The sequence below is a fragment of the Rhinopithecus roxellana genome, chromosome 7, assembly GCF_007565055.1.
Source record: "Rhinopithecus roxellana isolate Shanxi Qingling chromosome 7, ASM756505v1, whole genome shotgun sequence".
Classification (NCBI taxonomy): Eukaryota; Metazoa; Chordata; class Mammalia; order Primates; family Cercopithecidae; genus Rhinopithecus; species Rhinopithecus roxellana.
Window position 1 is genome coordinate 25,597,027 of NC_044555.1, and position 12,606 is coordinate 25,609,632.

The window sequence follows — 12,606 nt, forward strand, 5'->3', positions numbered from 1 at the left end:
GCGATTCTTGTGCCTCAGCCTCCTCAGTAGCTGGGATTACAGACGCCTGCCACCATACCCAGCTAATTTTTGTATTTTTAGTAGAGTCGTTTCGCCATGTTGGCCAGTCTGGTTTCGAACTCCTGACCTCAGGGGATCCGCCCGCCTCGGCCTCTAAAAGTGCTGGGATTACAGGCGTGAGCCACCGCACCCAGCCAAGACGGGGTTTTGCCATGTTGGCCAGGCTGGTCTAGAGCTCTTGACCTCAAGCAATCCACCTACCTTGCCCTCCCAAAGTGCTGGGATTACAGGCATGAGCCACTGTGCCTGGCTGGCCAAACCACCTGTTTTTATAAGCAGCCTGCCAGATGCTGATAGAGAAGTCAGATATACTCCCTGATTGCAAGGAACTTAGGGTCTAGAATGAGAGGTAGATATGTAAATAAAAAAGTTTAATAAAAAGTGATCATTGCAATAAATATTTACAAGAATCCGTGGTGAGAGGAAAAAGTTCTTGATTCTTTACAAAGTACGAACAAGAATGCTTCACAGAGGAGACCCTTAAAAAAATCATGAAGAGTGGAAAGGAATTTACTAGATGGTCATAGGGGTGGGATGGGAGGGCATTCTAAACAGAGGGAACAGAATGCTTAGGAGCATGAAGCAACATGTTCATAGAACTACATATAGTTATAGACGGCTGGAATGTAGGGAACCTATGTAGTATAGTGATCACAAGCTCAGGATGAAATGCTCATTTTAAAGCAATCACTCTGGCAGCAGTATGAAAATAGAGTGGAGAAGGGGTGATGCCAGATAAGAGATGCTGGAGACCTAAACTGTGACTAAGGCATTGACAGCAGGGATGGAATGAGTGGTATATCTTGGTGACTGAGTGCAAAATGGAAAGTAAGGGAGTGGAACCTAGATTTCTGATCTGGGTGACTGGATAAATAGTGATGCCATTTACTGAACAGGTTGAGGGTGGAAGGCAGGGGGAAACAGCTAAGCTTAGTTTTGAAGCATGTAAGTTTGAAGTACGGTATGTATAAAGTTTAGGATTTGTACAATCTTGGAAGTAGGTGAGATCACCCAGGAAATGTGTAGAGTCAGAGTACAGAGGATAGACTCCTGGTGAAGACCAGTATTTAGGGGTGGTGAGAAATAGCCTGAAGAGTAATATTTCTCAAACTAAGGAAGGGATTTAAGGAAGAGAAAAAGACAACATATTTACCACAGAAAAGTCAAGTCAGACCCAAGAGAGCATTTGAATTTGGCAACTAGCAGGTCCCTGGTGACCTGAGCGATCAAAAAGCTGTTTTAACAGAGTAGCGAGATTGTAATTTCACCAGCAGTAGGGCAAGGAACAAATGGGAGGTGAGGAAGTGATGATAAAGATAATAGACTACTCTTTCAAGAAGCTAGGGAGACGCACAGTCTTAACATGGAAGACAAATATGGATACCTATGTAGGCTTAGGGAAAGAAAGCAAGACAGGATAATTGTTGGAAGGACCTGTGAAAACAGGAGAGGATGTTAGCTAACAGGTAGAGATACTGACTTAGAGGAGAGAGATCTTCCCCTGAGAGAGACAAAAGAATGGATGTAATTATCATTGTGTAGATAGGGAGATGGGAAATTGAGGAGTTCACGCTTCATAGCTTCAGCTTCCTCTGTGAAACTGTAAGATCATCCTTATGACAAAAGTGAAAATGGGAATGAGGGCTTGAATACCATCCTACTGTGGGGGTTAATGAGAAACTGGAAACAAGCTAAATGTCCAGTAGCAGAGAGGTTGAATTATGGCATATCCATTCAGTGAAAAAGTATGCAGCTGTTAAAGGAAAATTGGCTGGGTGCGGTGGCTCACATCTCTAATCCTAGCACTTTGGAAGGCTGACGCGGGTGGGTCACTTGAGGTCAGGAGTTTGAGACCAGCCTGACCAACGTGGTGAAACCCCATCTCTACTACAAAAAAAAATTAGGCATGGTGGCACGTGCCTGTAATCCCAACTACTCCGGAGGCTGAGGCAGGAGAACTACTTGAACCTGGAAGGCGGAGGTTGCAGTGAGCCAGGATCGTGCCACTGCTCTCTAGCCTGGATGACAGAGTAAGACTCCCATCTCAAAAAAAATAAGCATTTTTGTTTTTAATCTTTTTTTTTTTGAGACGGAGTCTCCCTCTGTCGCCCAGGCTGGGGTGCAGTGGCCGGATCTCAGCTCACTGCAAGCTCCGCCTCCCGGGTTTACGCCATTCTCCTGCCTCAGCCTCCTGAGTAGCTGGGACTACAGGCGCCCGCCACCTTGCCCGGCTAGTTTTTTTTTTTTTTTTTTGCATTTTTTAGTAGAGACGGGGTTTCACCGTGTTAGCCAGGATGGTCTAGATCTCCTGACCTCGTGATCTGCCCGTCTCGGCCTCCCAAAGTGCTGGGATTACAGGCTTGAGCCACTGCACCCGGCCTGTTTTTAATCTTATAATAGTCACCGATGAAAATGGGAGCTGGAGCTGACTAGGGATCCATGAAAGGATTACTGGATGCTTAATGTACAAGCAAGGTTGAAGACTTAATTTAAAATGGTACCCACTTATTGTGGTGTGATTTTTTTCCCTTTATTTTTATTTCTGTTTTTTTGAGACGGAGTCTCACTCTGTTGCCCAAGCTGGAGTGTAGTGACTGCGATCTCGGCTCACTGCAGCTTCTGCCTCCCAGGTTCAAGTGATTCTCCTGCCTCAGCCTTCCGAGTAGCTAGGATTACAGATGCGTGCCACCATGCCTGGCTAATATTTTGTGTTTTTGGTAGAGATGGGGTTTCACCGTGTTAGCCAGGATGGTCCTGATCTTCTGACCTCATGATCCACCCGTCTCGGCCTTCCAAAGTTCTGGGATTACAGGCATGAGCCACCGCGCCCGGCCTGTTTTTCCTTTAAAGGTACTTAGCAACACAACTAGTCAGTGTGTAGAAGCACAGATAGTAAAGCAGTCTGGGGTGAAGACCTGGTTATAAGGAATAGATCGGTGAATTTCATTTCATTTCAGTAACGCTCTCTTGACTACTCTATACCAAGCACTGTGCTAGGTACTGTGAATACCGCTCATGGTCTAGTGTTAGACAAGTCCATGCAAGAGTGTGATAAGTGAAATGATAAAATACATACGGTGTACTTTGAAGGTACAGAGTAACGCCAACTCTGGATCTAAGGAAACCTTTCCAGAGCTTACTAGCTTGAATTAGGTGAAGCAAGCAATGGGGGTAGGGAATGGTTATCATTCCAGGCAGAAAAAATAGCATGTGCAAGGAGCATGTGATTAAGGAATTAGGAATGGTTACAGCATGGTACACATGGAAGGGCTGGCAAGAACTGAAACTGAGGAATTAGCCAGTGTCCAGATCTCCAGAGCTCTGTATGCTTTGCTAAAGAATTTGGACTTTATCCTAAAGGCAGTGGGGATCTGTTGAAGGACTGGGATCATTTCAGCAGCAATTCAGAATGTGGATGGTAAAGAGCAGGACTGGAAATGGTTATGGTAGTCATTAGGTGAGACACGAATCAGCTGTAAGGCAGGAACAGTGGTCAGAGATTTGAGAGAATTTAGGAGGTAGAATCTATATAAAATTTGATGACTGATTAGATGTGGATTATTTCAGTCAGTCAATATTCATTGAGTCTAATGGATACCAGGCATTATTCTAGATCAGAAGTGTCCAATCTTTTGACTTCCCTGGGCCACATTGGAAGAAGAATTGTCTTGGGCCACGCATAAAATACACTAACGATAGCTGATGAGCTTTTTAATAAAAACGCCGCATAAATCTTTTTTTTTTTTTTTTCTGCAGAGCTAGCTGAGGTTTTATTTTGGACCAAAAAAAAAGGCAGTTGAATTGTTTTGTAGCTGGAGGCATGGACAAGGGGGGGTCCCCAGGCAGTAAATTCCCCCGCAGGAGGACTGAGGGCTAGGGCTGAGCCTCAGGTGGGTCTCCTGTTCCCTGTGCTCCCCTGCACAGCGGCCTCCCTCCTGGGCTCTAGGGAAGTCACAGAAGGGGCAGGCTGGGAGGGGCGGTGCAGCTGTACACTTGGGCAGGACATCAGAGGACTCAGACACCAGCTTCTCATCGCGGGTCTCGATCTTCTTCACAACCATGGCCCTGATGGAGCTGGTGCAGCTGAAGGAGCTGGAGCCTGTGCCGTAGCCGAGGCTGAGTCTTGTGAGGTCCCCATAGGCCAAGCTCAGACCACCTGCATAGCCGCTGGTGGTCGTCATATGGATACTCATGTTCTGCATCCCAGACTCCAGCCGGCTCTCCTCACCCTCCAGCAGCTTCCTGTAGGTGGCGATCTCGATGTCCAGGGCCCGCTTGACGTTCATCAGCTCTGGGTACTCACGCAGCTGCCACACCAGGTCCTGTTTGGCCTGCTGCAGGGCTGCCTCCAGCTCGGACAGCTTGGCATTGGCATCCTTAACGGCCAGCTCCCCTGGCTGCTCAGCATCTGCGATGGCGGCCTCCAGGGAAGCCCTCTGGCCTTTAAGACCCTCAATCTCAGCCCGGAACCGGCTGATGTTCCAGTTCGTCTGAGAGTTCTCAGTCTTTGGACACCGCAGGTCATCCCTGTGCTTCCCAGCCAGCGTCTGCAACTCCTCATACTTGATCTGGTACATGCCCTCAGCCTCAGCCTGGTTGCGGTTGGCGGTCTCCTCATAATGCACCTTGACCTCAGCAATGATGCTGTCCATGTCCAGGGAGTAGCTGTTGTCCATGGACAGCACCACAGATGTGTCCGAGATCTCGGACTGCAGCTCCTGGATCTCCTCTTCATAGAGCTGCCTGAGGAAGTTGATCTCATCAGTCAGCCCTTCCAGGCGAGACTCTATCTCTACCTTGTTCATGTAAGTTTCATCCACATCCTTCTTGATGAGGACAAATTCATTCTCCATCTCTGTATGTACGCGTATTGAGCTCATCCTCATAGTTGTTCTTGAAGTCCTCCACCACCCCCTGCATGTTGCAAAGCTCTGCCTCCAGCTTCAGCTTCTGCTGGCCCAGAGTCTCCAGCTGCCACCTAAGGTTGTTGATGTAGTTCTCCAACATGTTGTCCATGTTGCTCCGAGCCATCTTATGCTGCTGCAGGAGGCTCCACTTGGTCTCCAGCATCTTGTTCTGCTGCTTCAGGTACTGTACCTTGTCTATGAAGGAGGCAAACTTGTTGTTGAAGGTCTTGATCTGCTCCTCCTGGGTGCGCACAGCCTGGATATTGGGGTCCACCACCAAGTTAAGGGGGCTCAGCAGGCTCTGGTTGACCGTGACGGCAGTGATGCCTCCATGCCGCTGGCCCCACCATAGCCTCTGTCCAGGCCACCCTGGAAGCTGCGGCTGCCCACTCGGGAGAAGCTCAAGGAGCTGATGCAGGCACCGGGCCCGCTCATGTAGGAGTGGCTGCTGAAGCGTCGGGGGCCAGAGGTGGACACCTTGTAGGACTTCTGGGTCACCCTGATGGACATGGTGGAGGCAGGAGTGGAAGCAGGCGGGCTGAACCTGGTGGAGATCCCAGAAGGAGCAGAGAACCTGCTTCTTGGTCCTCATAATGTTTTAAGAAAGTTTACGAATTTGCGTTGAGCCACATTCAAAGCCATCCTGGGCCGCATGTGGCCTGTGGGCCACAGGTTGGACAAGCTTGTTCTAGATACAGCAATGAATAAAACAGCCCCTTCCCTCAAAGTGCTTAGAATTTAGTGAAGGAAGGAGACAATAACAAATAAGAGTGAGAAGCACTATTTAGAAAATAAAAGTGATGTGAGAGGGTGTGGGTGAGGTTGCTAGTTTTTTGTTTTGTTTTGTTTTGTTTTTTGAGACAGTCTCACTCTGTCACCCAGGCTGAGTGCAGTGGCGCTATCACAGCTTGCTGCAGCCTCAACCTCCTAGGCTTACGTGATCCTCCCACCTCAGCCTCCTGAATAGCTGGGACTACAGTCACGTGCCACCACACTCGGCTAATTTTTTTTGTATTTTTTGAAGAGACAGAGTCTCGCTATGTTGCCTAGGCTGGTCTTGAACTCCTGGACACGAGCAGTTCCTCCTGCCTTAACCTCCCAAAGTGCTGGGATTACTGGCGTGAGCCACTGCACCCAATCAAGGGTGCTAATTTAATGGTCAGGGAAGACCTTCCTGAGTAACTGTCATTGACATACAAATATACATGTATTATTTCTGTAAAGTTAAAACATTTTTTAAGTGTGAAAAGGCAAGCAATAAAAGAACCTCAAAAGATGCTTTGAAACACAGTCTAGAAAAATATGCAGAAACCAGGATATACTGTTTGGAGGGAAGCCAAAGAAGGAGAGTTTCAAAGGATGGAGTGGTCAGCAGTGTCCAGTACTTGCAGAAAGGTCAGTCAGGTAAGGACTGAAATTTGTCATTTGAATTTGGCATTTGGTGAGCCTGGTGAAAACAGTGCTGAAATCAGATGGCAAGTAGGTTGAATAATTGAATGAGAAGGAATAGCAACAGTTTCTAGGAGCTTGATTTGATTAAATAATAGCTATCATTCATTTTGCCAACCTCTCCGCAGAGAATACCTGACCTCATTTAATCCTGAACCGTGGGCCGGGCGCGGTGGCTCAAGCCTGTAATCCCAGCACTTTGGGAGGCCGAGACGGGCGGATCACAAGGTCAGGAGATCGAGACCATCCTGGCTAACACAGTGAAACCCCCTCTCTACTAAAAATACAAAAAAACTAGCCGGGCGAGGTGGCGGGCGCCTGTAGTCCCAGCTACTCGGGAGGCTGAGGCAGGAGAATGGCGTAAACCCGGGAGGCGGAGCTTGCAGTGAGCTGAGATCCGGCCACTGCACTCCAGTCCGGGCGACAGAGCGAGACTCCGCCTCAAAAAAAAAAAAAAAAAAAAAAAAAAAAAAAAAAAAAAAAAAAAAAAAAATCCTGAACCGTCTATGAGATAGGTATTATTCCCATTTTACAAATGAGGGAACTTGTTCAGGGTCATACAAATAGAGGGATTAGCCTTGGACTGGAGAAGGACTCTCTTTAAGGCCAGAAAGATGCATATATATGCAGTAGGACGGGGGCAAAACCATGCCCCTGGGCATTGTAGGCCCTGTTGAGAAGTTTTGTCAGGCTGGCCCGGTGGCTTATGCCAGTAATCCCAGCATTTTGGGAGCCTGAGGTGGGAGGATCACATGAGCCCAGAAGTTTGAGACCAGTCTGGGCAACACAGGGAGACCCTGTCTCTAAAAAAATAAAGAAGTTTTGTTTTTATCCTAAGAGTAATGGGAAACTTTTCAATGGGAATGGGGTAGAACCTGGGAAGATGACCTCAGGTTTGTGCTTCCAAACCAGTGTGAAAATAGTAAAAAAAAAAAATGTTTTTTTGAGATGAAGTCTTGCTCTTGTCACCCATGCTGGAGTGCAGTGGCACCATCTCACCTCACTGCAACCTCTGCCTCCCAGGTTCAAGCGATTCTCCTGCCTCAGCCTCCCGAGTAGCTGGGATTACAGGCACCTGCCACCAGGCCCTGCTAACTTTTGTATTTTTAGTAGAGACGGGGTTTCACTATGTTGGCCATGCTGGTCTCGAACTCCTGACCTCAGGTGATCTGCCGCCTCGGCCTCCCAAAGTGCTGGGATTACAGGAGTGAGCCACCGCGCCCAGGCTTTTTTTTTTTTGGATACTATGAAGTCTCGCTCTGTCGCCAGGCTGGAGTGCAATGGCGCTATCTCGGCTCACTGCAACCTCCACCTCCCGGGTTCAAGCGATTCTCCTGCCTCAGCCTCCCAAGTAGCTGGGACTACAGGTGCATGCCATCACGCCCAGCTAATTTTTGTATTTTTAGTAGAGATGGGGTTTCACCATGTTAGCCAAGATAGTCTCCATCTCGACCTCGTGATCCGCCCGCCTCAGCCTCCCAAAGTGCTGGGATTACAGGCTTGAGCCACTACGCCCGGCCTTTTTTTTTGAGATAAGTTTTGTCCTTGTTGCCCAGGCTGGAGTGCAGTGGTACAATCTCGGCTCACTGCAACCTCCACTTCCTCAGTTCAAGCGATTTTCCTGCCTCCACCTCCCGAGTAATTGGGATTATAGGCATGCGCCATGACGCCCAGCTAATTTTTGTGTTTTTAGTAGAGACGGGGTTTCACCATGTTGTCCAGGCTGGTCTCGAACTTCTGACCTCTGGTGATCCACCCGCCTTGGCCTCCCAAAGTGCTGGGATTACAGGCATGAGCCACCGCACCTGGTCATTCAAAATTTTTTTTTTCCTATGGGTAGTTTAAGCTTCATTTGCAGATCTAGGATCTTGGGAATTACAGTACAATATTTGCTAAATATAACAATCTTTTTCCCTTCCCCCAACTTTGAAAATAAGCAACTGGTGTACAACACTGATTCTAGGCCCCAGTTCAGCCCTCTTGAGTCAGAATATCTAGTGGAGAAGAGGTGGCAGTCTGTATATTTTATAGATGACCTAAGTGATTCTTACTTGAGAAGTTTGGGAAACTCTGATCCAGCAACATTCCCAAATTAATGTTATTCTCTGTATCAGCTGTTCTTAACTAGTGTGCATCAAAATGGAGTAGGGATCCCAGCACTTTGGGAGGCCGAGACGGACGGATCATGAGGTCAGGAGATCGAGACCATCCTGGCTAATACGGTGAAACCCCGTCTCTACTAAAAATGCAAAAAACTAGCCGGGCGAGGTGGCAGGCGCCTGTAGTCCCAGCTACTCCGGAGGCTGAGGCAGGAGTATGGCGTAAACCCAGGAGGTGGAGCTTGCAGTGAGCTGAGATCCGGCCACTGCACTCCAGCCCAGGCGACAGAGCAAGACTCCATCTCAAAAAAAAAAATTTCAATTCCTGGGCTTGGAATGTGCATTTATAATATGCACACCTGTAATTCTGATGCAGATAGTCCCTAAAGCAATAGCGACATTATTAATAATAATCCTTTGGTAAATACAAGTACTTTAGAAGAAATATAGTCATAATTTTAAAAATTACTAGGTATATCATCTTGCAGATTTATTCTTTGCTTTCTGGTTAATAACTTAATAGTCAAGGGTTTTTTTGTTTTTGTTTTTCTTGAGATGGAGTCTCGCTCTGTCACCCAGGCTGGAATGCAGTGGCGCCATCTCGGCTCACTGCAAACTCCACCTCCGGGATTCACACCATTCTCCCGCCACAGCCTCCAGAGTAGCTGGGACTACAGGCGTCTGCCACCATGCCCGGCTAATTTTTTTTTTTTTTTGTATTTTTAGTAGAGACGGGGTTTCACGGTGTTAGCCACGATGGTCTTGATCTCCTGACCTCGTGATCCGCCCACCTTGGCCTCCCAAAGTGCTGGGATTACAGGTGTGAGCCACCGTGCCCGGCCAATAGTCAAGGCTTTTTAAGTAATAAATTGCTCTTAACATTTTATATTTCATCCATCATGCATAAATTGTGATGATTAATTACATATAAATTCTACAAGTTGTTTTAAATGGATATAAAAGTTTGAAATTGTTTATTTTAAATTTTGCCTATATAGCTTTGGATTGTCCCCATTTTGGGGACTCGGAATCCAGTGTTTTCAGTGAACTCCATGTTACCACGTTTCGTCTTGTTTAAATATCCATTCCTCCTGATTTACAATAAAATAAAAATGTGTACTTATATCTTGTGTTCGTGACTCTCTTATGTAGCACATAAGATCCTCCATTAACCAGAAATTTAACTCAGTTATCCTACAGTAGATGTAAGAAGTGGTCAAATGGAGTAAGCAGTTAAATTACATTTGAGTTGGAGGGCATGTTATATCAGTGATCACAAAATTACTTTCTCCTTGTGTTTCCTTCTTCCTATGAAATCAGGAATGCTTTAAAGAAAAGGCTGAAATGGGAAATTGGAAACATAAATAGTCACAACTAGAGAAGCAGTATCCCCTTGGCTGTAAATCAGTGCCTTGGTGAGCCACTGTTACAGATGAAAATGTATAAAGGACCAGCCTGGGCAACATAGCAAGACCCTATCTCTACAAAAAAAGAAAGAAAAAGAAAATGTATAAAGGTAGGGGAAAAGCTTCAGAACCACTTACTGATTTCGTCTCCCATTTCTGACAGGGCTAGAAAGCAGTCTTTTCAACTTACTTGACTCTCTGTTATTTCAAATAAACTCGATGACACAGTCAAATGAAAGCAAAACAAACACTTGAGAGCTCTGGACAGCTCCAAGTACTATAATACAGTTCCTTCATATATTTCCAAAATTCAAATTTAGAATAAAAATTGGGAGTTTTAAAAGGTTTGCTTCTCATTTCATTTTCTCTTCATTTTTTTTAACTTTAGAATTAAATTCTAAGTCAACAGATTTAACTCTTAAGATCACCAAGTAAGTATGGGTTCTCCTAACTTTAAGCAACAAATATTGGACTGCAGGCCAGGTGCGGTGGCTCACGCCTGTAATCCCAGCACTTTGGAAGGCCAAGGTGGGCGGATCACGAGGTCAGGAGATCGAGACCATCCTGCCTAACACAGTGTAAACCCCGTCTCTACTAAAAATACGAAAAATTAGCTGGGTGTGGTGGCAGGCGCCTGTAGTTCCAGCTACTTGGGAGGCTGAGGCAGGAGAATGGGGTGAACCTGGGAGGCGGAGTTTGCAGTGAGCTGAGATCACACCACTGCACTCCAGCCTGGGCGACAGCAAGAATCCTTCTCAAAAAAATATATATATATATCGGGCTGGACAGAATTTGTTTACCAGAAAGTGTAATATACATTTCTTAAAAGGTAAGACAAATTTCTTACAATTAGGCTGGGCATGGTGGCTCACGCCTGTAATCCCAACACTTTGGGAGGCTGAGGTGGGAGGATCTCTTGAGGCCAGGAGTTTGAGACCAGTGTGGCAACGTAGGGAGACTCCCCCTCACCGTCTCTACAAATAATTTTTTTTTAACTAGCTGGGCATTGTGGTGCATGCTTGTGGCACCACCTACTCAGGAGGCTGAGGAAGGATCGCTTAAGCCCCAGGAGACTGAGGCTGCAGTAAGCCGTGATCACGCCACTGCACTCCAGCCTGGGTGACAGAGTGAGACCCTGTCTCAAAAAAAGTTTCTTACAATTAAACCAGAAGGTGTTCCCTTTAACTCAATTCTGGCATGATGATTTTTAATCCATATTTAGAAGTTATTACATAGTAAATACATCCATTCCATTAAAATATTTTTACATCCCAGTGTAGCCAATTGACCTAATTTCAAGGGCTCTTCATTTTATGACATAAATTCTAGGTTTTTCCGTGCAAACCTGTAATTATTAAAGTTTCAAGCAATTAGAGTGCTTTTGCTATCAGTTGGAGCTGTGTAAAGAGGACTGCCTGGAGTTATCTCTAGATGTCAAGTCTTACCATAGATAATGCCCTGAAACGTCAAAGATAGTCTCTCAATATATATGTAAGTGGCCAGCTGTGGTGGCTGATGCCTGTAATCACAGCACTTTGGGAGGCTGAAGTGGGAGGACTGCTTGAGCCCAGGAGCTGGTGACAAGCCTGGACAAGATGGTAAGACCCCATCACTAAAAAAAATACAAAAAATTAGCTAGGCATGGTGGCATGCACCTGTGGTCCCAGCTACTCGGGAGGCTTAGGTGGATCGCTTGAGCCCAGGAGGAAGAGGTTGCAGTAAGCCAAGATCATGCCACTGCACTCCAGCCTGTACAACAGAGTGAGACCTTGAATCAAAAAAAAAAAAAATTATATATACACACACACACACACACACACACACACACACACACACACATATATATGTCTTCTGTGTCCAGAAGACATTTTAATCAGAATGTTGCTCGGTGAGAAATCAGAACCAGTCAGTAAGTTGGATTTTATTTTTAGCTTTTTGCTATAGAAAATTTTAAACATACTTAAAGGTAGAAAGAATATAATGGTCTGGGTGTGGTGGCTCACGTCTGTAATCCCAGCACTTTGGGAGGCCGAGGCGGGCGGATCTTGAGGTCAGGAGTTCGAGACCAGCCTGGCCAATATGGTGAAACCCCGTCTCTACTAAAAATACAAAAATTAGCCAGGCATGGTGGCGCATGCCTATAGTCCCAGCTACTCGGGAGGCTGAGGCAGAAGAATCGCTTGAACCCGGGAGGTGGAGGTTGCAGTGAGCTGAGATCACGCCACTGCACTCCAGCCTGGGTGACAGAGCAAGACTCCGTCTCAAAAAACAAAAACAAAACAAAACAAAAAACCAACAAAACACACACACACACACACACAAAAAAAAAAACAGAAAGAAAGAATATAATGAACCTTCAAGAGTATAGTGAATCCTTATCAAGCTTTAAACAATTAACAACATTTTGCCAGTCTTCTTTCATCTATCCAGCCCCCACCCTTTTTTAGAAAGATGCTGTGGTATCTTAAAACAAATCCCAGACATTTTATTTTACCAGTAAATTCTTCAGTATCTCTTACAGATAAAAACTTCTAAAATTAATAACTCTTCTGACCAGGCACAGTGGCTCATGCCTGTAATCCCAGCACTTTGGAAGGCTGAGGCAAGAGGATAGCTTGAGCCCAGGAATTTGAGACCAACCTAGGCAACATAGCAAGACCTCCATCTCTACAAAATAAGAATAAG

General features: G+C 46.0%; 1 pseudogene; it reads right to left on the bottom strand.

Annotated features, from left to right (window-relative positions):
- Window positions 1–3,830: 3,830 nt before the first annotated feature.
- LOC104653839 lies at window positions 3,831–5,554 on the bottom strand (annotated as a pseudogene).
- Window positions 5,555–12,606: the final 7,052 nt, after the last annotated feature.